At 36.6% G+C, this 26,850-nt stretch overlaps 1 protein-coding gene and 1 pseudogene across 33 annotated transcripts in view; one reads left to right on the forward strand and one right to left on the reverse strand.

The window, feature by feature from the left end:
* The window catches only part of VPS13B (vacuolar protein sorting 13 homolog B), a 729,842-nt gene that overhangs the window by 487,126 nt on the left and 215,866 nt on the right, over positions 1–26,850 (reverse strand). The window lies entirely within an intron of this gene.
* LOC146403766 (aconitate hydratase, mitochondrial pseudogene) lies at positions 1,128–2,796 on the forward strand (annotated as a pseudogene).

Here is a 26,850-nt window from a genome sequence, read left to right on the forward strand (position 1 = left end):
GAAATGCAAATCAAAACTACCATGAGATACCACCTCACACCAGTCAGAATGGCCATCATTAATAAATCCACAAATAACAAGTGCTGGAGGGGCTGTGGAGAAAAGGGAACCCTCCTGCACTGCTGGTGGGAATGTAAACTGGTACAGCCACTATGGAGAACAGTTTGGAGATAACTTAGAAATCTATACATAGAACTTCCATATGACCCTGCAATCCCACTCTTGGGCATCTATCCAGACAAAGCTCTACTTAAAAGAGACACATGCACCCGCATGTTCATTGCAGCACTATTCACAATAGCCAGGACATGGAAACAATCCAAATGTCCATCGACAGATGATTGGATTCGCAAGATGTGGTATATATACACAATGGAATACTACTCAGCCATAAAAAAGGATGACATCATGCCATTTGCAGCAACATGGATGGAACTAGAGAATCTCATCCTGAGTGAAATGAGCCAGAAAGACAAAGACAAATACCATATGATATCCCTTATAACTGGAATCTAATATCCAGCACAAATGAACATCTCCTCAGAAAAGAAAATCATGGACTTGGAGAAGAGACTTGGGGTTGCCTGATGGGAGGGGGAGGGAGTGGGAGGGATCTGGAGCTTGGGCTTATCAGACACAACCTAGAATAGATTTACAAGGAGATCCTGCTGAATAGCATTGAGAACTATGTCTAGATACTCATGTTGCAACAGAAGAAAGGGTAGGGGAAAAATTGTAATTGTAATGTATACATGTAAGGATAACCTGACCCCCTTGCTGTACAGTGGGAAAAAAAAAAACAGCACAAAAACATTTTAAAAAGAATTGGATTGGTAGAATCTGGTAAGAAATAAAAACTGTTAAAAGACATGCTCAACACAGGTTACAAAATACTCATTTAGATAGTGCACTATCAAACATGGACTAAAAATTCAAGAGATTTAAATTATATGCATAGGATATGATAAAACAAGCACCCAAACACTCACTCACATAAACATTAAGTTCAGTAAAGTTTCAATTAAAGTCCAAATACAGATTTTCTCAAAACGTGAAAACTTAATTTTTTTAAAAGTATATTTAAGACATGACCTCATCTTTTTCAGTTCACAAAATAAGGCCTATTGATGACCCAGGTGCAGAAAGCCCTGGAGCATGCCGTATGACCATGTGGCATCAGCTGATGGGCCAAGGTGGCCATGAGCCATTTTGAGCCCAATGAGTAAGCCACTCTGACCAGCTAGAGTAAAACATTAACATTGCTTACAAATTAATGAACCAGCCCCTAATCCTCTCAAGAAGATTGTGTATGAAAAAGTGAATGATCCCAGCCAACCAGGAGTTCGAGCTGGGCCAGATATATCTATGGCTGCAGTCTGACTGCACAGCCAGGTAGGATGTCATAATCTCTATGGTTCACCCGCAGTGGGATGCCCAAAATTAGCATACCATCCATCATTCAATATGACTACCTAGTCAAGACCCAGCTCAAGGGAGTGAAAGACCTACACTAGGCCAAAAGCACAAAGCAGAGATTATACAAATTCATGGCAACTGCAGCTTCCAATTATAAATAGTATGAGTTTCTGGAGGCCTCAATCCAGAATCATTCACTGCATCGCTTTGGAAAATCACGTACTCTGTGATTCTTCTGATTGACACTTACTCCCACACTCCCCACAGTGGGGCCTATGGGGCATTTGCAATGGAACTGGCAGTACTGAAGCTGTGAATGGCATGCTTGGTATTCGTTCGAATTTGAGGTTCCCCAAGGTGACTGGTGTGAAATTGATGGGCATACTCTCTCACTAGACCTCACCAACAGATGTGATCCTGAAGGTGGCAGGCATCCTGCAGTGAAAGGTAGCATGGGTGCTACTGTGGAGTACCATGGGCCTGGTGTAGACTCTATTTCCTATACTGATATGACAATGATCTGCAGCATGGGGGGCCCTCTGTATTCCCCTGCAAGCATAGAATGAAGAAATATCTGAGTGAGGGAGAGTGAGGAGACATGGCAAACCTAGCACATAAATCCAAGGGTCACTTGGTACAGTGATTCTAACCCTAACTGCCATTATAACCAAATGACTGAAATTAACCTCAACAAGGTGAAGTAGCACATTAATGTGCCCTTTACCCTGATTTGGTCCACTTTAGGGCAGAAGTGGGTACTGTGGCAGAGAAGGAAGAATGATAGCCTCTCCTCATCCTAATGGGTCTGACCAGCAGGTGTACAACTCAAGCTATGAGGACATGGGACATTCAGCAAGTGTGGCTAAGCAAGAGCTGGCTCACAGGCTCAAGTACAAGCCCCAGTTCACCTCTGCACTGGGATTTGAGCAGATCTACACTCCCAATTAGCAGAATAGTGACACACAGATTCTGTAGGATGTGAGTGGCACTGTCCTGGCCAACGCCCGTGGCCAGTAGAACAGAAAGGACATCAACAAAGGCAAGTAGAACATAATCGTCACCTCCTACAATAGGAACTTTACAGGCCACAACAGTCTAAATCTGGAGACCCATACTTCCATTGCATCCCAAGACTGTCAAAACCCTGGCCATTCCTGGTGCCCTCATCTTCAATCCAGAGGGTGACTTTCTTACAGGCAAGGATGGCACAAAGTTCAAGCTTAGGACTCCAGATGCACACAAGCTTCCCTACGTGGAGGTCGACCCCTGGGCCAGACATCTACCAGTACCCTCTCTTCCCATGGAGACAGAGGTGGGCAGGAGGTGAATGTGAGCTCTACCAGCCAGTGCCTAAAGTTGCTGGAGCCTTTTGTCAAGTGAATGGCAAAGACTTAGGTGGCTAACAGATCCTTATGATGTTTATCAAAGGAGAGAATGCTGCCAAATGTTAACTGCTGGAATGTTCTAGGGCACCAGGACAATATCTCTAATAGTCTGTTTACTGGCGCCATCAACATCCAAAAGAGTAAGGCTAAAATAACTCCATGCACAATGTGTCACCGAGGTGTTTTGTCCTATTCCTGACACTATCCTGTCCTATTCCTGCCACAAGAAACATGGCATCAGAACAATGGCAAAAGAGTAAATTGTAGTATATTCATAAAAGAGATTACTATACAGCAGTTAAATAATGGAGGAAGAGTTATAGAAATGAAAACCTAATATTGAATTTAAAAAGCAATTTTCAGAAGAATACAAATAGCAAAGAAATCAAAACATATGAGAATAAATTTTTTTTCTGTCTTTTTGTCTTTTTAGGTCTGCACCTGCGGCATATGGAGGTTCCCAGGCCAGGGGTGAAATCAGAGCTGTTTCTGTAGGCCTACACCACAGCCACAGCAACGCAGGACCAGAGCCACGTCTGCGACCTACACCACAGCTCACAGCAACGCCGAACCCTCAACCCACTTAGCCAGGCCAGGGATGGAACCTGCGGCCTCACCGATGCTAGCCAGGTTCATTTCTGCTGAGCCACAATGGGAACTCCAGAGAATAAGACATTTTTAAATGATACAAACATAAATACTATAAATATAAAGGCATATTCAGGCACAGGAATAATAAGAGATAATTTGAGGACAGTGGCCAACTGTGATATGTCAGTTGAGGAAGTAGAGTATGACCAGGAAAGGGAAAATGGAGGCTTAAAATATATTTGCAATGATTTTTCATTTAAAGCTGGGATATTCATTATATTATTCTTTATGTGTGTTTAATATATTTCATAATAAAAAGAAAAAGGAATAACAACTGAAACACAGAACAGGATAATATATGTTCTCCTGCCATGGGTCTCATTATTTAAACAAAGGTATTTAAATGCTATTATGGTAACAACCTATATTATTACAAAGTGTTGGAATGATTGAGCTTCAAAAAGAACAGATTTTACAACATATAAAGGTTTGAAAATCACTGTCATTAGAAACTGCATTTCAAAATGTTTTCACAGAATACTATAAACCTCAAAATGTAACAATATAATTTGGTATGTTATTTTCATTAACTCTAAAATTGACCTTATTTTTATATTCTAAGCAAAAACAAAAGCTTAAATATAAAGTGTTTTAAAATAGGTATCTTCAAAACTACCAATCTTGCAATTAAAATCTTTTTTTCTCACTAATTCTAATGATATAAATTTGAAATACAAGTATATCCTAAAAGAAAAATATTCGGTACGTACTCTAACAGACTATGAAATTAATGATCAGGAGAGGAAGAAAATACAAGGTGGTAGGTAAGAAATAGTGTAAAAAAAAAAAAAAAAAAAAAAATTGTCCTGAGGAAAATTAAAGAAGACCTAAACAAATGGAGAGATATACTATGATCAGGGATTGAAACGAAAGACAATGTTTTTATGACATCATTCTTTCACCAAGTTTATCTAAAGATTCAAAGAACTTAGTATTACCTAAACAATCTATAAAAAGCTTAAAGTTAGAGGACTCACACTACCTGATTTCAAGATTCAGGATACAGTAATAGCAAACAAATCCATGAATATTGGCATAAACAAAGATAAATAGATTAATGAAATGGAACAGACATTCGACAAACAGACCAACCAATACAGTGTCAATTGATTTTTCAAAGAAGATGCCAACACAATTCAGTGAAAGAGTCTTTTCAACAATGCTTTAACAAATGGGGGAAAAAAATCCAAAACCTTGATCCTTACCAAACACTATTCATTAAAATTCATTTAAGATGTATCAGGAGTTCCCATTGTGGCTCAGCAGTAACAAACCTGACTAGTGTCCATGAGGACACAGGTTTAAATGGGTTAAGGATCTGGCTTGCCTTTTGCTGTGGTGTAAGCTGCAGACATGTCTTGGATCTGGCATTGCTGTGGCTGTGGTGTAGGCTGGTAGCTGCAGCTCCAATTCGATCCCTAGCCTGGGAACTTCCATATGCTGCAGGTGCAAACCTAAAAAGACCAGAAATTTTTTAAAAAGATGAATTATAGACCTAAAAATAAAAACTAAACTACAAAGTTTTTAGAAGTTATAGGATACTATCTTCAATTTCTCAGAAAATCTAAAGCACAAAAAGTACTAATCATAAAAAAACAGATGTTTGATGTCATCAAAATTTTTAAATGTTGTTCCTTTTTTTTTTTCTTTTTTTTTTGGTCTTTTTGCCTTTTTGAGGGCCACTCCCATGGCATATGGAGGTTCCCAGGCTAGGGGTCTAATCGGAACTGTAGCCACAGGCCTAAGCCAGAGGCACAGCAACGTGGGATCCAAGCCACGTCTGCGACCTACACCACAGCTCACGGCAACGCCAGATTGTTAACCCACTGAGCAAGGCCAGGGATCAAACCCGCAACCTCATGGTTCCTAGTCAGATTCATTAACCACTGCGCCACGACGGGAACTCCTAAATGTTCTTTACAAGACACGGTTATGAAAATAAAACACAAGGCCAGAATGGGAAAAAAAAAAAATTACCCACTATATCTGACTTGTATCCAGAATATATAAGGAACTCTTAGATCTCAATAAGAAGACCAGTACCAATATGAATCAGGCAAAAGATTTGAACAGACAGTTCACAAAAGAAGGTATCAAATGCCAAAAAGCACGTGAAAAAAAAATACTATTGCAGGCATACCTTGGAAACATGGTTTCAGTTGAGTGCAATAAAGCAAATATTGCAATAAAGGGAATCACACAAATTTGTTGGTTTCATAATGCATATAAGAGTTATGTTTACCCTATACTGTAGTCTACTGAGTATGCATCAACAGAATTATGTCTTTAAAAAAAAGGTACATACCTTAATTTAAAAATATTTTACTGTTATAAAATACTAACCATCATCTGAGCCTGCAGCAAATCCTAATCTTTTTGCTTGTGGAGGGTCTTGCCTTGATGTTAATGGCTGCTGACTGATCAGGTGACTGCTAGAGGCTGGGGTGACTAGCAGTTTCTTAAAATAAGTTAACAATGAAGTTTGCCATACTGATTGGCATTTCTCCATACCTTGCAATGCTGTTCCAAAGCATTTTATCCACAATGGAACATCTTCCAAAATTGGGATTGATCCTCTCAAACCCTGCTGCTTTTTTATCAACTAAGTTTATGTTATATTCTAAATCCTGTGTTGTCATTTCAAAAATTAAGCTTGTTATCTTAAATGGTCACGATTCATGGCACCCCAAAACAATTACAATAGTAACAACAAAAACCACTGATGATAGATCATAACAAATGCAATAATAATGAAAAAGTATAAATATTATGGTAATTACCAAAATGTCACACACAGACATGAAGTGAGTACACGCTGTTGGAAAAATGGTGCCGATAAACTTGCTCAATACAGATTGCCACAAACTTCCTTTTTTTTTGGTCTTTTTAGGGTCGCACCCATGGCATGTGTAAGTTCCCAGGCTAAGGGTCCAATTGGAGCTACAGCCACTGGCCTACGCCGGTGCCACAACAACATGAAATCCAAGCTGCATCTGCAACCTACACCACAGTTTATGGTAACGCCGGATCCTTAACCCACTGAGTGAGGCCAGAGATTGAACCCGCGTCCTCACGGATGCTGGTTGGGTTTGTTAACCACTGAGCCATGACAGGATCTCCAGATTGCCACAAACTTTCAATTTGTAAAAAAAAGCAGTATCTGCAAAGTTCAATTAACCAAAGCATAATACAATGAGGTAATGCTTGTATTAGTCATCAGATTTTAAAAAAAGTTAAAATCAGAATGAGACACCATTTCCCAGGTAAAATCAAAATGATTACACCAAATATTGACAAGGATATGGATGGACTAACTACAACTCACATATATTGCTGGCGGGAGTGCTAAATCACAGAGCCACACGAGTTTAAAAAAAAAAAAAAGTTGAGCAGATTCTTATAAACATACACTACTCCTAAATATGCATGCAATAAAAATGAAAATGTATATTCACAAAATAGTGGTACAAAAAAAGGTTTTACAGCAGCTTTAATCACAATAACTCCCAACTAGAAACCACCCAAATGTCCATCAGCAGTGGGATGGAGACATAATCTGCATCATATCCTTATGATGGAATACTACTCTGCAATAGTAATAAACTACTGACTTACACATCATGAGTGATTTCAAAAACACTACCTTGGGAAAGAGACTGGACAATGACACATATATATCCAGAGAATTAACCTGAACAAAAAAAGCATAAAAAGCATGATAAAATTATAGAAATGGGGCATGGATTAGTAGTTGTCAGAGGTTAATAAAGTGGGATTGAAGTGGCTAGGAAGGAGGAACCAGGAACTAAATGGGTAAGGTTATAAAAGGGTAACCAAGGGAATTATTGTGGTGATGAAATTGTTCTTTGTTTTGCTTACGGTAGTAGATACACAAACCTACACATGTGATCAAATTATACAAAACTAAATACACACACAAGTACCAATATAACAAAGGAAATGTGAACAAGATCAATGGACTGTCAATATTCTGGTTGGGATATTGCATTACAGTTTTAGAAGATATTATCATTGGGGGAAACTGAGTAAAGGGTATATATGATCTCTCTATATCATCTCTTATAATCCACAATTGTCTCAAATTGTTTGATTAAAAGAAATGATTTTTTAAAAATCACCATATGCATGGCCTCTATTTTCCTTGCACATCTTTCTCCAAGAAACATTCTCCGGGCATAAGTTTTACATCTCCCTGAAGCCCCCTTAGAATACAATAATTTAAAGATATAAGACTGTGTTAAAGTTACATTTTTAAACATCAGATTCTTCTCCAAAAATATATAAACTGTACAACAATTCAAAGTTTCATTACTAAGGTGCCACTAAAGTGGTACAATTTAAGTAGACAAGCATTATTATTTAAAGCGATTTCTGATAGACATAGCTGAAGAACTATGATTCCTTCATGTATTACATGATAAACAATTTTCTGAAGTCTAAACTCTTCTCTAAGTAGCGCTTAGAATCACTTTATTATTTATCATTAAGGAAATTAAGCAATATTATTTATACTTGACAACCTTACTAGAGAAAACATTTGACAAGTTTTTTTCCCTTTCCCATAAAAATTAGGTTAATGCAATGTCAGTACAATATCAAAATAAATAAATGGACAAAAAACTGAACATAAAGTCTAATATCTTAGAGTTTATAATACATACAGGAAATTTAAAGTAGAATATTATAGAAGGAAGGAAGGAAATCTCAATCAAATCTTTGATCTTGTATCACATAGAATGCATTAAAGAATGTTTTGAAGGACAGACAGGCTATGTCAATGTACACAAATCACTGATATTAAGTATGGACAGAGTGTAAAAGATTCTCAAACTTCTGAAAAAATGACTTTGAAATTAGGTTTTAAATAATTAACAGTTAGCTGATACTGCCTTTTTTATTTTTGATCCTCCCCAATAGGAAAAAATATACTAAGAAATAGGAAATGAAGACCTGCCAGCAAACAATCAGGAAAGATGGATAAGATATTTCATCCTTCACATAATTATAGAATGCAAGGAACAGTTTAATATTGCTTCTTATTCCCAACCTGCTCCCAAGAGGACTTAAAAAAAATCTCACCTAGGCTTTAGAATATTAACTTCTATTGCCTTGAAAAAGAAATTAAGTTAACAAAATATCCCTTGAACAAAATGGAATTTAAACTATTTATGTTGTGTTAATAATTCCTTTCCCTTAAATTGCTGTGGTTATCACTGTGTATTTACTATGGTGAGCTCAAAATATTGACAATTTCTTTTGTCAACTACCTATAAAAGTGTCATAAAAATCACTCATATATACTTCTATCTCATGTACAAATGCAATACTTTAAATTCTACCATTTCCATAGCAAATTTTAGATTTCATATCTGTCCTTAAATTTTACAATTTAATTCAGATGCAACAAGCTTCACTAAAGTCAAAATATATTAAGAACTTTTTGTGCAAAAATGCACAAATACAATCCAGACGTTTTATGTTAATAATATTACCAATTGTTTCTTACAGATTTTAATGTTTCTTAATTTACTACCAAAGTACCACTTTTTTAGCAATTCAGAATTTTAAAATTTATATTTCATTATAACTACTAGTGTCACTTATGCTAATGAGAACATGGTCTATTAAAAGAGAGAAGTTCTTCACAAAGGAGTCTTAGCTGCCCTAGAGCTACAAACACAAGATTCAAATAATGTTGTTACACAGTCTGACAGTTCTATTGCCATTTAGTTCTCATTGTAGAAGCTACTATAGAAAATGATTACTTTGCAATACATGAAATGAGCAAAGTTGATTAACACAATAGGTTCAGCTAAAATCCTACTGGTAAACATTTCACAACACACGCTCAAATAATCACACTGCACTCCTTATACAGTGATGTATGTCAATTATTTCTCAATAAAACAGGAAAAAATGAACAAAGTTGATTCCCAAATTAAGGCTTTCTAGACACTTTACAGAACCAATCCATGACCAAAAAAAAAAAAAAATTGTCAACATTTTTCACTTAAGTTTTCCTCTATAGGCCTTATTATCTCCTGTTGCAATGGCACCATCTATCCTTGTTCCAAAAAGGATAAAAATTACAGGAAGTTCAATGGATATGCAATAAAATTATCTATGATTAAAGAATCTGAAGGAAAGCATTTTAAATGGTTTAAGGTAAAAAGTGAGGGACCAATCCTTACCAGGAATAATATGAATTTTCTTTAAGAGACTGAATTCTATTTAATTCTTTTTTTTTTTTTTTTTTTTTTTTGGCATTTCTTGGGCCGCTCCGCGGCATATGGAGGTTCCCAGGCTAGGGGTCGAATCGGAGCTGTAGCCACGGGCCTACGCCAGAGCCACAGCAACGCAGGATCTGAGCCACGTCTGCAACCTACACCACAGCTCACGGCAACGCCAGATCGTTAACCCACTGAGCAAGGGCAGGGACCGAACCCGCAACCTCATGGTTCCTAGTCGGATTCGTTAACCACTGCGCCACAACAGGAACTCCCTATTTAATTCTATAATTCAATAGAGAACTAAACTAGTACTAAATTTCTTAAAGACAACGGAGGGGAATACTTCTGACTAGCAGCTTTTGGATATGTTAAAAAAAAAAAAAAGAAAGGAAAAAAAAACAGTTACCATGGCGATTTGGAACTTGGAGAGTCTCTTAAAAGCCATTAAAAGACAAGATATGGAGAGTTTCTGTTCTGTTTAAAGACAATGACTAGGATGAATTAACTTAAAGTAGCACCTTGTATCACTATGATTTCCTTCTAACTCCTTCACTTTTGAACCCAGCAGTCAATTTTTTCACAGCATAGAATGTAGGAGACAAGCAAAAATTAAAATAGGTGATAACATTTGAATATTAAAAATGAAAGGACAAAAAAGGAAACACTTAGGAGATACAATTAGCTTAGATTGAGGGTAGGAGTAAGAGAAGAAAGAGGAAATGACAACAGGAGGAATAATGCAGGAGCTTGTGTCCAGGGGTAAGAAAGAAGTATCTTAAGCGATATTAAGAAAATTCAGGAGTTCCTATCGTGGCGCAGTGGTTAACGAATCCGACTAGGAACCATGAGGTTGCGGGTTCGGTCCCTGCCCTTGCTCAGTGGGTTAAGGATCCAGTGTTGCCGTGAGCTGTGGTGTAGGTTGCAGACGCGGCTGGGATCCCACATTGCTGTGCCTCTGGCTTAGGCCGGCGGCTACAGCTCCAATTCGACCCCTAGCCTGGGAACCTCCATATGCCGCGGGAGCAGACCTAGAAAAGGCAAAAAGACAAAAAAGTAAAAAAAATTTAAAAAGCAAGGCTATCTTTAAAAAAAAAAAAAAAAAAAAAAAAATCAATCCTGGAGTTCCGGTCGTGGCACAGTGGAAACGAATCCGACTAGGAACTGTGAGGTTGTGGATTCAATCCCTGGCCTCGCTCAGTGGGTTAAGGATCCGGCGTTGCCATGAGCTGTGGTGTAGGCCACAGACACGGCTTGGATCCACTGTGGCGTGGCATAGGCTGGCAGCTGTAACTTTGATTGGACCCCTAGCGTCTGAACCTCCATATGCCGTGGATGTGGCCCTAAAAAGTAAATAAAAAATAAAAATAAAAAAAAAGAAAGTTCAATCCTGTTCTCTGATTCTGTTCACTCAAGTACTTGATTAAATTCCTAATATTCGATTCTTTCTCTTCCAAAATCCCACCCTTCAAATAAAAAGACTGATTACACTTTATCTTAGCCAAAAGGAAAGCAAAAGACAAATACCATATGATATCATTTATATGTGGAATCTAAAATATGGCACAGAACAGAAACAGACTCACAAACACAGAGAACAAACTTGTGGTTGCCAAGGGGGAAAGGGGGGAGGGAGTGGGATGGACTTTTGGGGTTAGTAGATGCAAACTATTACATTTAGAATGGATAAGCAAAGAAGTCCTACTGTATAGCACAGAGAATTCTATCCAATCTCTTGTAATTGAACATGATGGAAGACAATATGAGAAAAAGAATGTGTATATTTATAGATGTTGGGTCACTTTGCTGTATAGCAGAAATTGACACAACATTGTAAATCAACTATAATTTTAAATAAAATTTAAAAAGACTGATTAAACACAGACATAAATTCCATCACTGGTCCCTGAATAGTATTTCATAATCTCTATGAATGGCCATAATGATATTACAATGAGGACAACACTATCATTGTTTTGTATTCTATGTGTGATCAAAAAGTTCTGTTATGGGGCACTTGAACTTTTTCTATAAAACAATTCTGGTAGTGTACATTCTGAAATATTAGCCCCAAGATAACTACTCCAAATAATACATCCCTATTTTAAATTATTTTCTAAAAGCCCAGGGAATCACTTTTAAATAGGTATCTATAATAAGTTAATAGAAATTAGAGTAAAACATACACACTAAAGAAGTGGCTTTTAATCATCTTTGGTTGTCACAACTTGGAAGGTACAACTGGCCCAGTGGGTAGAGATTAGGTATGCTGTAAAACATCATAAAATGCACAAGACAGTCTTCAGCAGCTAAGAATTATTTGGCTTAAAATGCCAATTGAGCTATTATCAAAGAAATTTTTGCTTAAAGGAAAACTAAAGGTTAGTAAATTATTTACTGATAGAACTTCTAGATTACAGTATGTTATTAGAATCTGTCATTATGATGAAGAAGATATTATTTAGTGAGATCTCAAAGGAAATATTGTCATAGCACAGAACAGGAAGGTAAAGATCACTGAGAAAGCTTAGTGGTTAAATTTAATATAATCCACTGCAGCTGATGGCTCAAAAAGAAATAAGTTGCTTCAAAACCAAAATTGGCAGTAACACTGCAAAAAGATCAATTTTATTTATAACCTGGAACTAACAGGGTTTTTCCCCTTAATAGAGATGGATTTCCTTGAACCACTAACAACATGCATTGGATGTCAAGGCAAAGAATAAAGACATAAAATTTTGATCAGCATTCCCTAAGGTGATTTTTGTTAAACAAGATAAATAAATCACACTGTCCTTCCAGAATACCTTAAAAATACATCTTTTCAAAATGAGTCGTTCTTTTTACTAAAACACATACTTGGAAATAGCATAGAATCTACTAACAGTAGCTGCTTAAGTAGTATTTATTGAAATGAATAGTGTTTAATATGCCCCAAACTAAAATATAAGGTTTAGAATTCTCAAAAAATACCAAAGGTTTAAAATTTTCTCTCAGTATGTTTCACATAAAAATGGGTAAGATAATACTTCACAAGTGGAAAAGTCCTATAATCCAAGAACCCCCAAATTGAATAAAAAGTTAGAAATCATCCTGAGCTAAACTTCTCAAAGAGGACATTTACTCTTAGGCATATACAATTGTAAGCCAAGGAGTACTCAAAATGACAAAATAAGTAGTATAGATCTTGAGGCGCAATATAACCTATTAATTAAACAAAATAGCAATGGTAGTGAATCCTTTGCAGTAAGCTACTGCCCCACCAGTGCCATTCTACTGGGTTATTTCAGATTTTCTCTTCATCCCTCAAAGGCTCTGCGTTCCTAAAAATGACCACTTGGTTTACTTGGCAGAATGCTACAATCCGTCTCCACTGCTGCATTCCTCTCTGATTGTCGTTCATATCTGGTTAAAGCCTGAGCACTGCTATTAAACTTTCTGAGAGTGAATGCTTTTATTCCTAACAGACCAGCTATAGGTTGACCTTAAGTAATTAGTCTCTATATGCCAGGGTTTTCTCACCTGTTAAGAGAGAGCAAGAGGAGTTCCTCTGCCCTTGCTATGCAGCTTCTTTCTTATTCCTTGGGCATTTGAAAGTTTAAAAAACAAACCAGATACCATGTGAGTGTTAGCCATGTCTTGAGATTTACATTAAGATCTTATTGCTTGGGGCAGTTCCCGTCGTGGCTCAGTGGTTAACAAATCCGACTAGGAACCAGGAGGTTGTGGGTTCGATCCCTGGCCTTGCTCACTGGGTTAAGGATCCAGCGTTGCCATGAGCTGTGGTGTAGGTTGCAGATGCGGCTTGGATCCCACGTTGCTGTGGCTCTGGCGGAGGCTGGAGGCCACAGCTCCGATTAGACCCCTAGCCTGGGAACCTCCATATGCCATGGGAGCGGCCCAAGAAATGGCAAAAAGACAAAAAAAAAAAAAAAAAAAAAAAAAAAGAGAGAGAGAGAGAGCAAGAGCAGGAGGAGAGGGCAGAAAGAAGGAGAGAAATAAACACAGAGGGAGACGGAGAAAGAAGAAAAAGGATGAAGAGTAAAAGAAAGCAGTGAGAAGGAGAAAGAGGAGAGAAAAGGTGAAGAGGAGGCACACCTCATAAGATAATTGTCTTATTAAGTATCTTTAAATAATCTAATATATGCAAAGAGCACAGGATGGTGTCTGGCACACAGTAAGTGCTCAGTAATAATTACTTGCTGTTGTTATTCAAACAGATTGAATCACTTTAAAACAATTTTTTGTGGGGGGCAGCATATGGAGCTCCTGCGATCAGATCCCAGCCACAGCTGCAACCTAAGCTGCAACAATGCTGGATCCTTAACCCACAGTGTAGAGCCGGGATCCAACCAGGGTCCTAGTGCTCCCAAGATGCCGCAGATCCCATTGAGCCACAGTGGGAACTCCACTTTGGAACAATTTAATTTCAAGAAAAACATATGATGCATTTGCATGTGTCTGCCTAAGCTAGAACTACACTTCTTAAAATTCTCTTCTCCGGAGAGCTCAAAGGCAGCTTTGGCTACAAACGATATTTTTGCAAGATTTGAAAGGTGGAGATGAAGTAGTAGCCATATATTTTTCACACTCATGAGGTGGTTCTGCTGTGCATGCACACTGCTGCTTATCTGCTCGCTCACCTAGTTGGCATAGGTAGCAGCCGGACCCACAGCAACTCCAGCTTTTGTCAAACCTCCTCCTTCAATTTTTTTGGGCCAGGAGCATTATTCATTGTGAGCTATGTGATAAAGGATGCAGGAGTCTCTCAGAAGATACCTGTCTCATCAAATTGGAAGCAGTGAGAGGCCCATTTCCACTAATTCTCACAGGTTCCTATTTGTCTGTGCTTCCCTTTACTTCATGTCTATCTGGCTTTCTTGACTTTTTTGTCTGGCTGACTTCAGGTCACAATACCAAACACAGAAGAAACAACTTCCACAGAGTGTTTGAATAGCTCCCCACAACTGAGTATGGAGAAATCTTTACAATAAATCCCTTACACGTTCATCTCCTAATGGTCTGCTTCTCTGATTTAAGCCCTGACCAATAAAGAATTTCTACAAGGTGCACTATATGTACTGAGAACATTCAATTACGGTATAAATCCAGAAAAACAAGATGGATGAGATCTTAAGAAATGTTAACCACAGATAGCAAATTAAATGAGATACAAGCAGAACTCATAAAATATTTTAGGAAGCAAGCAGCTTATGAAACATACGGAGAATCTGCAAGATGATAAATATAGATAAATTAGTAACCTGTTCGGGTAGGGGAGAGAAAAACCATACAAACACTGCATGCCACAGGATACAGGATGCAGGCACTGTCCCACTTACATCCTATCCCACGTATGCTGATGTCTTACCTCTATTAATCCCCGTGCATCTCATCTGTATTCTAATTAATCTTGATTGTGTCTGATATAATATTTTGCCTTTACTTGACTTGCAACCTGCTTTATCGAGTTAGTGATTAGTGGAATATTTAGAACCAAGTCCATGACAAATAGTACTTTAAGATGAAATTGCTGCACAGGGATTTTGTTAACCTGACACTTTTCAAAGTATACACTGTAAGACTCTTCTTAAAACAGTCTAACCACCAAGTTTTTTAAGAAACGAAATATGGAGCTTTCATATTAAGTGAAGAAAATCTGAAAAACAAAACAAAAAAACAGAGCCCTGTTTTTTTTTGGTTCCTTTTTATTTCTCCAATAAAAAATTAATAATAATCTACTATTATTAGAGAAGATATAAATTTTATCAGCTAATCTTCAGAACATACTTATATCAACTCCCTCTTAATTTACATTATGTGAAGCTTAACAAATATTAGGATCAATAAAAATCAAAGGAGTAAGGTTCAGTACTGATATTAAACCACAGCAGGAGATACACCAAAAAAGTCCATATGAATTAAGATGGTAATTTCCTCAAAGACATTTAAAGAAGTGAAATAAAAGGGTCACACAAGTATTAAGCCCTATGGAGGATCCTACTGGTTCCTCTCCAGTAGCCACCTTCCTCCTCTTCCTTCCAAATAGAATCCCAATTTTATGTAAGAACCCAGAACTAAGTGCTACCTCTACTCTAGGTCCAAACTTGTCAGGACAATCCCATTCCCCTTGACTGGTTTAAGAACATGAAGTAAAGCTGATCAACACATGGCATCCCATGGCAATTACTGGTTCAAAGATGGGCAGGTGGCCTAAGTTGACCCAAATACATTGACTGAAGGATGAGGTTTTCATTCCACAGGTTTTCATTCTGTTTGTCTATCTAACATAAATATAATGTTCATTTAAATTGGCAGAAATTTTTCATATTCAAGTGGATAGCTCTTGAAATTTTTTTTAAAAATTAAGACTTTGCAAAAAAAATCTACTAAAACTTCTAAAGAGATACCTGTCTGCAAAGTATGAGCTACTTCAAATTTTTTAGAAAATATTACCTTTTGCAACTATAGATATAGTTAATACATTAAGGCTAAATACTAGTGTAATTCCCATCTTGCAAGAGAAGTCTCAAATAAAAATCATTATTCTTTAATAATATTTTCATTTTCTTTTTTTTTTTTTTTTTTGTCTTTTTGCTATTTCTTGGGCCGCTCCCGCAGCATATGGAGGTTCCCAGGCTAGGGGTCAAATCGGAGCTGTAGCTGCCGCCTACGCCAGAGCCACAGCAACGCGAGATCCGAGCCGTGTCTGCAACCTACACCACAGCTCATGGCAACGCCGGATCGTTAACCCACTGAGCAAGGGCAGGGATCGAACCCGCAACCTCATGGTTCCTAGTCGGATTCGCTAACCACTGCGCCACCACGGGAACTCCTATTTTCATTTTCAGTCATTGATAAACTTCAAGATTCAAACTGAACTGGGCTGACTCTATTTCACACTGTTACCATTTTTACCTGATTATGTTGACTACAATGCTATCTTTCTTCTTATCAAAGACGCCATTAATTATGACACAGTATTATTTTATACGTGTATAGAGTTGCAAAATTCCAGGGGTACACCTGTAAGATTTAAGAGAAATAAACCTTCCTAGTTTATAGGAAAAGCAGCAAAAGTCATGAAGTAGCTTTTGCCTTAGGTGAAGGGCGGGGGACAAAATCTCCCCAGAAAATTAAAAGCACAACCCAATACTCACACAATTAAGGCAGTCTAAATTCACACTAACGGTTAAGTCCAAAAAAACATCTAACAAATAATTTAAAGTGGTGTCAGGTTGATGGTGTCTGAGATGAGCTCAAGAAGAAAACATACTTCTTAAGAACTAGACTTCAAGTGAGGATAAGAATAGTAATAAAAGACCATTTATTTTTAAGATGTAGCTTAATTTCAGAAATAGTAAAATCTAGGAGAAAAATGTACCTCGGAATTAATGAACTATGGTATAAACTAAGTGTGACAAAGGATACATTTGTGAGAGACAGATAAGTGAAATTTAATTATAAATATGGGGAGGAGCCCACAAAAATACCTTTAAATTATTCCAGCATGCAGTTTTAAATCTGGCTGCTGGTGAAACCAGTCTCTCCATATATATTTTTAGCAAACACTTCTGAAATAGATACATCTCTAACATGCATGCATTTGAGTCTTCTTTTTAACCATCTTAATACTAACACATGGCTAGCTATAAGCAGCTTAGTTTTATCCTAAGATTCTGGCCAAGGAAGAGAGTGAAGCCTTAGGCATTTATTTACATACAATTTCATGGTATTATACTTTCTAGATGTCCACTGATCAGAATTTATTCCATATTAGAAAATTTTAGCTTCTCAAGTTCCTTTTCAACTCATATAAATGAGTGATGTCTTGGTTTGTCAAGCCATCAACTTCCATTTGCAGCAAAATTACTTTCATAGATTAATTTGCTTTTAACCAACTGCATAGAAAGAAATTCTGCCTTATTCCAAATTATTTAAGTTTTTCATATTTATTCACTTGACAAGTGGAAACATTCACATACCAGAGAAAACATACTCTTAGCTCTCGTGAAGCTTAGAAAACAAGATACACTTCTCAGACATTAAACGTGAATAACACAAGTTTATTCACTCAATCCATGTACTGAGTATCTGGTACACATGCCAGTAAAAATGTGAGTCTCTTCAACCAGGGTTCCTCATCTGAACCACAAAAATAGTAAATTATTTGAATCATTATCTTCTCAGTTCTTCCAGGTATGGTACACACAGATGCATAGGAAAGGAAAGGTATCCAGCAGAGAATACATAAGCAGGAAAAGTGATTAATTAATTTTTCTTCCAAAAATCTAGTGGCTAAGATAAATAATCATTAAGGTTAGTATAAGAACATAGATGAACATAGACATAGTTCCCAGTGCTACACAGCAGGATCTCATTGCTAATCCATTCCAAAGGCAATAGTTTGCATCCATTAACCCTGACTTCCCAATCCACCCCTATCCCTTCCCCCTCCCCCTTGGCAACCACAGGTCTATTCTCCAAGTCCATGATTTTCTTTTCTGTGGAAAGGTTTATTTGTGCCTTAAATTAGATTCCAGATATAAGTGATATAATATGGTATTTGTCCTTCTTGTTCTGACTTACTTTACTCAGTATGAGAGTCTCTAGCTCCATTCATGTTGCTGCAAATGGCATTATGTCTTTTTTTTATGGTTGAGTAGTATTCCATTGTGTTTATGTACCACATCTTCCTAATCCAATTGTCTCTCAATGGACATTTGGGTTGTTTCCATGTCTTGGCTATAGTGAATAGTGCTGCAAATGAACATGCGAGTGTATGCGTCTTTTTCAAGGAAAGTTTTGTCCGGATATAAGCCCAAGAGTGGGATTGCTGGGTCATACGGTAGTTCTATGTATAGGTTTCTCAGGTACCTCCATACAGTTCTCCATGGTGGTTGTACCAACTTACATTCCCACCAATAGTGCAGGAGGGTTCCCTTTTCTCCATACCCCTTCCAGCATTTGTTATTTGTGTTCTTATTAACGATGGCCATTCTGACTGGTGTGAGGTGGAATCTCATGGTAGTTTTGATTTGCATTTCTCTAATAATCAGGAATGTTGAGCATTTTTTCATGTGCTTGTTGGCCATCTGTACATCTTCCTTGTAAAAATGTCTATTCAGGTCTTTTCCCCTTTTTTCAATTGGGTTGTTGGCTTTTTTGCTGTTGAGTTGTATCGGTTGCTTGTATATTTTAGAGATTAAGCCCTTGTCAGTTGCATCATTTGAAACTATTTTCTCCCATTCTGTAAGTTGTCTCTTTGTTTTCTTTTTGGTTTCCTTTGCTGTGCAAAAGCTTGTCAGTTTGATTATGTCCCACTGATTTCTTTTTGCTTTTATTTCTGTTACTTTGGGAGACTGACCTGAATCTGGAACAAAACAGGGATGCCCACTCTCACCACTGTTATTCAACACAGTATTGGAAGTCCTACCTACCCACAGCAATCACAGAAATCAAAGGCATCCAAATAGGAAGAGGAGAGGTAAAACTGTATGCAGATGACATGATACTATATAGAGAAAATCCTAAGGACTCCACACAAAAATTACTTGAACTGATCAACAAATTCAGCAAAGTAGCAGGATATAAGATTAACATGTAGAAATCAGTCACATTTCTGTATACCAACAATGAAATATTAGAAAAGGAATACAAAAATACCTTTTAAAATTGTACCCCAAAAAATCAAATACCTGAGAGTACACCTGACCAAGGAGGTAAAGGACTTATATGCTGAGAATTATAAAACATTAATCAAGGAAATTAAAGAGCATTCAAAGAAATAGAAAGGTATTCCATGCTCCTGGGTTGGAAAAATGAATATTGTAAAAATGGCCATACTACCCAAAGCAATCCACAGATTCAATGCAATCCCTATCAAATTACCCATGACCTTTTTCAAAGAAGTTGAACAAACAATCCAAAAATTTATATGAAGCCACAAAAGACCCAGAATTGCCAAAGCAATCCTGAGGAACAAAAACCAAGCAGGAGGCGTAACTCTCCCAGACTTCAGGCAATATTACAAAGCCACAGTCATTAAGACAGTGTGGTATAGTACCAAAACAGACAGACAGACCACTGGAAGAGAACAGAGAACCCAGAGATAAACCCAGAGAGCTACAGTCAATTAATCTTTGACAAAGGAGGCAAGAACATAAAATGGGAAAGAGATAGTCTTTTCAGCAATTATTGCTGGGAAACCTGGATAGCTGCAAGCAAATCAATGAAACTAGAACACACCCTCACACCATGCATGAAAATAAACTCGAAATGGCTTAAAGGCTTAAATATAAGACAAGACACCATCAAACTCCTGGAAGAGAACATAGGCAAAACATTCTCTGACATCAACCTTATGAATATTTTCTCAGATACCAGATTTATGTTGACTATGATTTTTAACCTAAACCATGAATACACATAAATTGGAATTACTCTGCTAAGGTTGCTCTTTGTCATAAATTTTACAAAACTGCCTTTGAGAAGTAGACTTAAGTGTCAATACCTTCTAGCTTAGAAGGTAACATTTTGAAGAACAACTGAAGCATAAAATTACTTTTTTTTTCACTGTTAGATAATACATGAGCAGCTGCAAAAGCTGAAACATTGGATTTCATCTGACGGACAACAGGGAATTACTCTAGGGCTTCAGGAGATAAAATCAACTAATTTATACAAAATGAATGAAAGAAGACGGTAAAATTAGCAAGCAAACATTTAAACTACCCAAACTATTCTGTAATTAATGCTATGAATCTAGTATATATAATAAGTAAGAAAAAAAGCAAGGTATAAATTTAAAAGAAACTTATAGAAAAAAATTTAAAAAACCCTTAAGACCCCTTGAATAATTGAATAAACAGTAAAGAAGAGCAAAATTAAAATATGTCATTAGCCTCTTGAGAATAATACTAGTTTACATGTTCAGAACTTAAATGAAAGTAAGAATGGTTAATAAAACTGTTTCAGATTTTACAAAAAAAAGCTATCTTAATAGCTTATCTCACAGAGCAAAAAAGCCTTTAATTAAAAAGTATCAAAATGGGAGTTCCCTGGTGGCTCAGCAGGTTAAGGATCTGGTGTCACTGCTGTAGCGGGGGTTTGATCCCCGACCCAAGAACTTCTGTATGCTGTGGGCACTGCCAAAGAAAAATAAGTATCAAAATGTAACAAAACAATTACTTTAAAAACCATTTATAATCTCTGCAACTAAAGATAATCCCACAAAGGGATTATAATTAAAGTAACAGGTCTCAAAAATTCCCCTCAAAAATTCCCCTCAATCTATAAAAAATCATTTCTATTCTTTAGAATAAAAGGTTCTTATGCTCTATTTAAGTTGTGATCATAGAGACATTGAAATGTATTTTAAAACTAACATTCTTTTAAATTAAATAGTAGCTAAACATGAGACTTTAAGACTTTGTTAGGATAAGAATCCTTTTATCAAATAAATCTGACAGAGCAGTCCAACAAATTAGGCAGAAAAAAGAAGAGCTTCTTTTATGAGCTCTAGAAATAATAGTCTAGAATCTCACCTAATGGCAACTCTAAGAAATCTGGGGCTAGGAGCTCCAGTGGCACAATTGGTTAGCATGTGTTACTTAGAATCCTTGGGCTCTGCAGAGCACAATTTTTAAATAAAATTAAATGTAAAAGAGAATGTTATAAATCACTTTTTCCAGTGGAATAAAATCTGCACAACTAATGCTAAAATTAAATTAGTTATCTTATTGACAGATTGAGACATGTAAGTGAAAAAGGCCAAACTTGAAAGTTGATGAGCGGGAATAAAAAGGCTAATATTTGGTTAGAGGAAATAGGTACTCAGTAATTATTTACTTCAACAGCTTGAGAAAGTGAAAATTATCATGAGAGATCACACTTGCCTAACTTTAATTACTTTCCCATGTTCATACCATTGCTTGGCTTCTAAGCCTAAATTTCAGAAAGAGTTTGATCAACTGCTGAGTTAAAAAGATCTCCTACTGCTTTTATCTTTTAGTAAAGCTACCGTCTACAAAGACCTCCCCCAAGAATCACGGAGTATGAACTATAGGACTGCTCATGTCTGCTTGCTGGTATCCCAGCCTGCATTCATTACTTCACCCTATTAACATTCCATGCTGGGAGTCCTTTGCCAGTTTTATGAGGCGAAACCACAAAATGTCAGGTTAACAAAATCCTCACAAAGCAATTTCTTCTTAAAATACTGCCTGTCAAGGACTTGCTTCCAAGATATTCAATAAATCACTAACTCTATAAAGCAGGTTGCAAGTCAAATAAAGGCGAAATTTGCATCAGAGTACAATAAAGATAAATCAGAACACAAGCAGAACACAAGTTTAGAACTACAACCTCAGGGGGGAAGAAAGTATAGCAGTATGATTTCAAGTGTACCTGGTGACCCATCTCAGCTTTTAATTGTGCTTACAGTTATACTTACATATTTGACTCTCTATTACAACCACTTTGAATCATTCCAATACCTAATTTAAGACAGTTAGATAGACAGCAGAGAAGAACATACTGGTTCAATTCCTGGTTCTGCCACTTACTAACTTGCATCTCTGAGATAGTTAATAACCGTTTTTTAAAAGATGTCAGACAAATGCAGCAAGTATGATAACAGTCATAATAATAAGTGTTCAATAATGTTAATAGTAAATGTTCAAAACGTGTTGGTTTCCTTCCCTCCATATTCTTTGCAGAGATGAAAACTGCCAATGTTAGTAGGAGTTAACTGTTCAAACCCTCTACCCTCACTGAGGAGGCCATAACTAAGAAATCTCAACTCTGCACACACAGTCATGGAGTCAAGAAAGTTAGGATAAGAATGAAAGGGGAAAAGAAAGTAACAGTTTTTGGCATAAACCTAGGTGAAAACATACATATTAAACATATCCACCTACGTTCCTTTCTCCTTTGCTCATCAGGAATGAGAGAATATAAATTACTAAGCCTGTGCACCCAACCCTCTAAATTTATGACCATTGTCATTGTTTGTATTTGGTTCTCATGACAATTATTAACTCATGTGGGGAACTACCTTGAAAGAAAGTATCTTTATGGAGTTACCAGCCAACTAGCATCCATGAGGACAGGGGTTTGATCCCTGGCCTTGCCCAGTGGGTTAAGGATCTGGAGTGACCATGAGCTGTGGTGTAGGTCGCAGACACTGCTCAGATCCTGTGTTGCTGTGGCTGTGGTGTAGGTCAAAGGCTACAGCTCCGATTGGACCCCTAGCCTGGGAACCTCCATATGCCGCCAATGCAGCCCTAAAAAAAAAGTCCAAAAAAAAGCAATTATCCTTAAGTAGAATAGCCCATGCCTAAAGCCCATGTATCTTTACTCTCTTGCTGACACCTTCCAAAGAATCTTCCCAGTAGACTTAACTCTGAAACTGCCAAAATGGACAGAAATTAATTCCAGGGAAACTTGAAACTTAACTTTCTATTCTGAGCTGGAATTAGTTGCCTAAGAGCTCCTTCATTAAATATTTATTAGACAACTATTAAGTACCAAGCATTACAACTTTCTTAGAACTATCACCAGGACCTAGAGAGGATGACCACTTTTTCAGGTATAAAACCGTATCCACCAGGAAAATGGGAAGGAAAGGCAAGAAAGGAACCCAAACCAAATACAGTCTAGGGAACTGCACGATAAGAACAGGTCAAATTCCCAAAGGAAATTAATTCATACTCTGATTTTCTATACATTTCTTCTAAAAAATTATTTGTGTAGGTCATGCTATTGATCTTTGTGACTAAGCATAAGGCGCAGAGGATAACATACATCAGAGTGAAATATCAATGAATTAAGGCAAAAATATTTAGGAACCATTGCTGTATGATTTCCACATGTTCTCATTACTATTCTAATAATTATTATTCCTTTTCTTTGAATCCACTCTAATTTCTTCAAACCTCTTTGTAAATGCAGATAATAAAACTGAACAGGGAAAGGACCCAACATGAGACTCTTGCAATAGCTAAGCCTTTGCATAGTTACACTTCCCACTTCCAGTAAAAAAAATCACACAAATCTTTGACACTGACATGTGAATTGTATTCATGTTAAATTCCCGTTTCAACAGTTAAATGAGCATTCATATTCTCAATCTCATTAGCAAAATAAATCAAAAAGAAAATTGGCTAATAATATTCAATCAAAACAGTGTAATCATTGTTCACATTAGATTAAAACAACTAAAAACCATATACAGTCCTCAAATTAAAAGTTTACTTTTATTTTCCTCTAATGTTCTCTTAAGCTTTGGAGGTTTTTTTAAATATTCAAATTTATACTTGTATATCCAACACAGCATAAAGAGCAGCAGCATAGTTTTGGGTCCCCCTAACCTCAGAAAACATTAGTGATCTAGTAAAACCCTAAATCCAGCAATTGATCTTACACCTAAATGTACAGGTGTTAGCAGAGCACCTATACATTTTAGTGACATAGGAGATTTCAAGTATCTCACAAAAAAGATGGCTATTTTGCTCTACACTATTAGTAAAGAGCAGCCAATAACAAAGGACTATAAGAAAAGAAGGAAGTCATATAAATAAAGACAAAAGCAAGGAAACAAAGAATTGGATGCAACTGGAGGAGGAAGCAGGTCTTTGGACACAGGTAAAAAGGCCTTGAGTTTACTGTGCTCTCTAACACTTGAAGGCAGCAGGTTTAGCTTTCTACAATGACTGCAAAGCAGAAAGCAAAAAAGAGTCATCCTAGGAGTTTACACTTTGATCAACAATTCTAAGAACACAGAAGTCCCACCTTCTCTCTTGCATATACAAAAGAGATCTAAGAAGTCTAGAAACCTCTTGTACTGCAAAGAGATATAAATGATATTGAGTAAAATTATGTATTTATTATGGCTAAGTCTTATAATCTTCTGGATATTTCAATTCACATTTTTTGTATGGCAGGAATTAAATAAATGGTCCATAAACTTCCTAAGCGAAAGAAAGAGAAAGAAAGAAAGAAAGAAAGAAAGAAAGAAAGAAAGAAAGAAAGAAAGAAAGAAAGAAAGAAAGAAAGAAAAATGTTATCTACAAGTAAAGTGAAACCATAAATTCTATTCAAATGTAAATTTAAAATCCCAACACAGCACTGGAAATGAATAATGAAAAGTTTATTGGATGTAAGTGTAATAATAAAACAGATAAAATTTTAACTTCATGAAGGAAAAAAAATGGTCATTACCCAATACAGTCATCTATCTTAATTACTTAAGCAAATTCATTAAATTGGGCATAAAAGAATCTTAGATTTTAAAATAACCTAAAATTATCTAAACCAATCTGAATTATAATTAGATAGGTTTTCAGTAATTTTATAGAATGCTCCAGAATTAGACTTTAACAGAGTCTGTAACTGACAAGTTACTCTTCTGTGGAAGTGGCTGAATGTTTTAAGACAGCAATTGGTTAAAAACAATGAATGATAAACATTTGTTTAGTTTTAAAGATTTCAGCACTCATTGGCTCAGAACCAAACTTAAACGCTGAGTATCTAAAAGTCAAGGGTAAGCGTATTTACAAAAGCAACAATGCCTGACCCAAAGGTGATCTGCAGGAATAAACGGAAAACAGAAAAATTTGTTTGTTCACATAGTAAATATCAAAGCAGGGTGACTTGCTTTAAAAAAATTCATAGTATTTTTAATCTTCATATATTTAGGTAAGATAAAATTTTAATAAATCTTTATTTGAGGAAAACCTTAATATTTTTAAGCTTCACCATTCTATAAAATGTAGAGCAGCACTTACGAATCAAATGCTTGCTCTTTTAAATAAACTGTATGGTAATTTGAAAAGGAAGACTAGAGGCCCCTTATAACATTTTCAAAGTAATCAGCCTCATTAAAACTGCCAGAAGTAACTATTGTATCTCAGTTTACTAAGATATCTTAGTATACTTAGTATACTTACACTTTACTAAGTATACTTTACTTAGTATAATTCTTAGTATACTTGACTAAGATATCTTAGTTTACTAAGAATATAACTATTCTATCTTAGTTTACTAAGATAAAAGAGTATGAATGGCTTGACCTGGCTAAGATAGATGGATGGATGTACGAATAGATGGATGGATAGATGGATGGATGGATGGAAGGAAGGAAGGAAGGAAGGAAGGAGGAAGGGAGGGAAAGAAAATACAATGGGTAGTCAGTAGGCCATAATGACAGGAGGAAGAAAAAAAAGTTGAGAAGTTCCTGTTGTGGCTCAGTGGTTAACAAATCCGACTAGGAACCATGAGGTTGCGGGTTCGATCCCTGCCCTTGCTCAGTGGGTTAAAGATCTGGCGTTGCCATGAGCTGTGGTATAGGTGGCAGACGTGGCTCAGATCCCCGCGTTGCTGTGGCTCTGGAGTAGGCCGGCGGCTACAGCTCCGACTGGACCCCTAGCCTGGGAACCTCCGTATGTTGCGGGAGCGGCCCAACAAATGGCCAAAAGACACACACACACAAAAATAAATAAAAATAAAAAGTTGAAAAAAGAGAAATTACCTATTCTGTATTTTTAAAATCTATGTAACAAAGATCAGGATTAACAAGGAACTAAAAAGTCCTCAGCCTTTTACCACAGCCCCCACTAACACCCTGACCTTAGGAAAAGAACATAAATAACAGAAAAACATTATTATTCTGGGGAATGAATGTGCTTCCTGAGAGACACCTTTATCCTACATGTCTTTTTCAAATAGAAAGCAAAACATCATATTTCTAATGCAATACTCTCTTAGAAACTAGAGGCCATAATCCAATCTTGGCTAAGATTCACAAGTTCCAAAACACAAGAATAAAGACACAGCATAAGCAATCACTCTCTCATAAGCTTTTAATATTGGAATACAGTGTGACACGTTAAGAATTAAATAATAAAATAAACAAATATTTATTAAATGCCGACTAGTACTGGAAAATAAAGTGGTGAATTAAGAGAGACACGGTCTCATCCCATATGAACCACATGGCAGATACCCAAAACACATTATAATAGTTTATCCACTTAACAACTCCATAACACATTATCTTTCCAGTATTCCAGAAAGGAAACTGAGCCTACAAGAGGTTAACTAACTTGCCCAAAATCACAGTCAGTGAGAAGTCTGGAAGTAGAAGAACT

This window comes from Sus scrofa, chromosome 4 (assembly GCF_054392235.1).
Source record: "Sus scrofa isolate SSC_HxYL_T2T_F1_AM1 chromosome 4, Sscrofa_HxYL_maternal_Yorkshire_Landrace_v2.0, whole genome shotgun sequence".
NCBI lineage: Eukaryota > Metazoa > Chordata > Mammalia > Artiodactyla > Suidae > Sus > Sus scrofa.